General features: G+C 30.7%; 1 non-coding gene across 1 annotated transcript; it reads left to right on the forward strand.

Moving 5' to 3' along the window:
* The first annotated feature begins 2,899 nt into the window (after positions 1 to 2,899).
* LOC115526947 lies at positions 2,900 to 3,031 on the forward strand. The gene has a single exon (XR_003972807.1). It is a non-coding gene; the product is annotated as a U6atac minor spliceosomal RNA (small nuclear RNA).
* The last annotated feature ends 880 nt before the right edge of the window (positions 3,032 to 3,911 follow it).

The following is a 3,911-nucleotide window of genomic DNA, read 5'->3' on the forward strand; positions in this document are numbered from 1 at the left end:
CCAATATGTGTGTTAGATTCATAAAAAAGAGACAGTGAATGTACATTTTAATTGTGGGATAGAATGAGTTTTATTCAATTTAAAAATACTAAATAAATTTTCTTCTTGTTCTTTGAAGGACAGCTAAGATAGAATAAATGTCATAAAATAACAAGTCTTAAAAAGAGTTAGAACTTTTCAAAAAAGAAACTCTAAATGAAAATTGGGTCTAGTGAACCCTGACGTCCTACCATGTAGAGTGATCCTACCACTGTACGGATAACAGGTTTATCAATCAGGATCAGTTGCATGGTCATATTAGAAGACAGAAAGCTAAAAATACATATGGTTTTAAATCAGTGTGAAACGATTTCATCTACCAGTCATGTGTAAGTAAAATCCCAGTTGTAATTAATATAATCACACACAAAAAAGCAAACATACTCTTACACACCCCTAAACTATGTCTAACCGATGTTCCATCTTATAGAATTAATAATATCATCAACAAAATGAGTGCAAATTGCTAATTTCATGATAAGGTAATCACTAGGTTGATTAAAACCCTGTAGATAGCATTTTTTACTTTTCATTAATAAAAAAGAATACAAAAATATAATTAACAAAAATATAATTATACAAAGAATACATTTTCAAGTATTCTTTGTATTATTGTACTTCCTAAAAATATATTCATTGACATAATCTGATAAGTTATGTATATAGGGATGAGTTAACTAAGTAATCTTGGGAAAAATGTTTTAAAGTAAATGTCATGGAATGGCATTAATCCATTCAAATGTCATTTACCATATTATGTATCATACTATATTAAATCATAATAATCTGCTTTTTTCTCTATATCCAGTTATACTTTGAGCTTTATAAAACCAACTAATATATATTTACCTACTGCCTGACACTGAGAGACATGGTATAGGAGAGACTTAAATACATTTCTGATGTTGCAAATAGGATTTCCAAAATTTAGTTAATTAATTTATTCATTAAAAAATATTTATCAAGTGCCTGCTGTGGTTTGGGCACTGTTCTAGGCCTAATCTCTAAGAAGTCAATAAAATTTTCTTAGATGAATGGGCATGTAAAATAAAACCTACCTGTTGTTTTAATAAGTTAGCTTCTTAAAATGTCAACTTCTCTTTACCTAGAAAGGAATGATAACCTTTGTTTAGATATGGTTGTATTCTAGATGAGTGGATGTTAGATAAATATCTCAGTTTGAAGACAATTTTACTTCATTAGTCAAGATTTTTAGAGGGGAATGTTCTATTTTATTAGTCAGGAACTATATTTTTCCTATGTTTTGATAAGTTATTTACTTGCTATAGTTGCTTTAAATAATTTTTCTGGAAGATATGTTTATTCAGGCATTCAAACGTAAATAATGCCATAACAAATTAATAGGTTTGGGCTATATCAACATATTCCTTCTGTATATTATCATACCCTTTATTCTTGTTTGATTGAAATCTGTTATACTGGGCTTATTTTTTCTACATAGGGATTTATACTTTTATGTGTAGTCCAGTGTCTTTGTAGAATTATCTTAAAGATTCAGGGGTGCCTGGTTGTCTCAGCTGGTTAAGCGTCCACTTATTGATTTAGGCTCAGGTCTTGATCTCATGGTTCATCAATTTGAGCCCCACCTGGGCTCTGCACTGAAGGGCAGAGCCTGCTTGGGCTTCTCTCTCTCCCCCTCTATGTCTGCTCCTCCTCTGCTCATGCTCTGCCTCTTTCTAAATAAATATAAACAAACGAACTTAAGAAAAAAAAAGAATTATGTTAAAGTTTCAAATTCTACCAAAGATCTATGGGTGGCTGTAGATCATTCTACACTTAGAATAATAAAAATAATTATTTCAGTTGTGCTCTCCTATCTCTTTCAGGCAGTTTCACAATACCTTAAACATATATTCTTTAAGATGCTATTTCAGTTCAATAGTATCTTAATGGTATTTCACTTTTCCATTTAAACGCTTTCTTCTTAGGAAGAATTCACTATATGATTAAGACTAAAATTATAGAAATCTAAGAAAAAAGTATTTACTAAAGAGGGATATAGGATTGTGTCTTAAGGGGATATTAGGATTCTAGTTATGTATGTGCATAAAAAGATAATCTTTTGAAATACTGTTCTTAAAAATATTTTGCCACACATATTTTAAAAATTCACCTTTTTTGTATTTCTCAAGTAATACTAGGACTGTGTATGCTTATTTTTTTATATTTTAATATTAATGGCAGAGATGGGAAAGACATATAAATTCTTAAATCTAAAGTCACATCTCTGCTTTAAAACACATTACTGTTTAAAGACAGTATTTCAGAATGTCAACATGAATGGAAGTGTCAAAATGATGCTTAATACTAATTTGTTTATATGTGCTTGACTGCACTTAGATGGTAAAAAGGTAGGTATCAAAAATAAAGATTATTTTGAGACACTGAAGTAGGTTTCTTTTTGTTTTCATTGCCATAAATACCATTAGTGTTAATTGGAGATTTACATGTGCATTGAGAGAATAATATACCTCATTATTCTTGAGTAACAGCTACTGACTTTTAAAGGCCATTTAGAATGTATGACAGGAAACAAATAAAAGCATTCCACTTAACTTTTTGAAAGTTATTTTCATATACCAGAAAATGAGACAAAAGGCTTCATGAATATTCCACTGCCATAGTTTTAATTTTATAACTTCCACAACAAAACCTTTAGAATTCTCTTTGTAGCTGAACTAGCTGGGGAATATGTGAAGTAAGTATATCTTAAGTCTGCTTTGTGGTAGGTGACCATGGCCTAGAAGAGTATATGCTATTTACTTTGTTGTTGTCGTTTTAGGTATTTAAACCATTAGAAATCCGCTGATGTCTCTAGTGTTCAAATAATTAAGATTTTGTGATGTGTAAAAGGAGAGAAGGTTATAGCACTCCTGTTGATTGACAAGGATGAAAGAGGCCCTTGGTCCTGACAACATATATATGGGTAAGGCATTGCTACCTACTTTGTGGCATCTAACCATCATTTTTATAGGCAATGAGGATTTAAGAGTGTGCTTATGATGAGCATAGGGTTGTGTATAGAAATATTGAATCACTATATTGTACACCTGAAACTAATATTACACTGTGTGTTAACTGGAATTTAATTAAATACTTAAAAATAAACACATAATTAAGATTTCTTGAAAGATCACCTTGGCATATTACAATAAAAATAAGTAATTATTGAGCACATATATGACAGTCACTATTTTTTAAGTGCATTTCAAGTATGAACTTACTAATACTCAGCAACCCTGTGAGGTCAGTATCATTATCCCTATCTTATAGGTGACATAATAGAGGCATCAAAAGGTAAGTTAACTTGCCTAAAGTTAACACACATAGTAAGTGGTAGAGTTAGGATTTGAACCCTGGTCACATGGCTTAACAAATGGAGCTTGATGTAGTTATATTGGCTCAAATGAGTTGGCTTTGTCCTAAAATATGAACACACTAGTTAACAAATTAAAACCTTCTAGTTAATCCAACTTTTTTATTTTATTTTATTTTATTTTATTTTATTTTATTTTATTTTATTTTATTTTATTTTATTTTATTTTATTTTATTTTATTTTTAAGTTTATTAATTTATTTTGAGACAGAGAGGAAGAGTGTGCATGCACATGTTGGGGAAAGGCAGAGAGAGGAGAGAATCCCAAGCAGGCTCTGTGCTGTGCTGTCATTGCAGAGCCTGACACAAGGCTTGACCTCATTAACTGTGTCCAACTCATTTTTTTTAGGAGTCATGTTAGATAAACTATTTTTACGCATACTTCATAGGATTATTTCAACAGTCACTCATATAGTTTAGGAAAATATTTCTTCCAACCTCACACCATAATCTTCCTGAGAAGTTTCTCCAGGGA

Source organism: Lynx canadensis, chromosome A1, assembly GCF_007474595.2.
Source record: "Lynx canadensis isolate LIC74 chromosome A1, mLynCan4.pri.v2, whole genome shotgun sequence".
Classification (NCBI taxonomy): Eukaryota; Metazoa; Chordata; class Mammalia; order Carnivora; family Felidae; genus Lynx; species Lynx canadensis.